The sequence below is a fragment of the Pteropus alecto genome, unplaced genomic scaffold, assembly GCF_000325575.1.
Source record: "Pteropus alecto unplaced genomic scaffold, ASM32557v1 scaffold40, whole genome shotgun sequence".
Classification (NCBI taxonomy): domain Eukaryota; kingdom Metazoa; phylum Chordata; class Mammalia; order Chiroptera; family Pteropodidae; genus Pteropus; species Pteropus alecto.
Genome location: NW_006431919.1, coordinates 19,734,662 through 19,735,209, shown reverse-complemented (window position 1 = coordinate 19,735,209; position 548 = coordinate 19,734,662). Strand labels below are relative to the sequence as shown.

Sequence of the window (548 nt, the reverse complement as noted above, 5' to 3'; positions counted from 1 at the left end):
ACCTCAGGTACAGCCCTGTGCCCTGCCTTAGCTGTGAGAATCCCCTCCCCGGCCCCGGTGTCCTGCGCCCCCTAGTGGTGACATGCTCTCAGCACACCTGTCTCTAGGGGAAGCTGGGGCCCAGTGGTTAAACGGGAAAGCCCCCAGACCCCCTTCATACTAACGTCTAAAACGTCCAGTTCCTTTCCTCCTTAAAAAGAGAGTGAGTTTAACCAAATATTTAAGACTGAGCCACCGTTCTCATCGTCGGCACTGCTTGGCGCTTCTCATCTGAAGGAGGGGCTGCCCACGGCTGCATGGTCCAGAGAGGCTGTGGACCCCCTCCCAAGGGCTGCCTCCACGTTGGGGATCAAGGCCTCTCGATCCTGTCACCTCTCCTCTACAGCTCGCACTGCAGAACGGGCCTGCACAGCCCTCCTTCTGTTACTTGCTGGCGTGGGGGCCCACCTGTCTCCCCAGCTCCTCCTGGAGCCCAGGGTCCTGGTCCCCTTTTATGGATCACGGGCCGGGCGCAGGGCAGCACTGGCTCACGGCCGGCAGGCAGCGAC

The 548-nt window shown here is 61.1% G+C and overlaps 1 protein-coding gene across 1 annotated transcript in view; it reads right to left on the bottom strand.

Annotated features, from left to right (window-relative positions):
- The window catches only part of TECPR1 (tectonin beta-propeller repeat containing 1), a 23,610-nt gene that overhangs the window by 16,627 nt on the left and 6,435 nt on the right, over nucleotides 1–548 (bottom strand). The gene's annotated exons all lie outside the window — the stretch shown is intronic.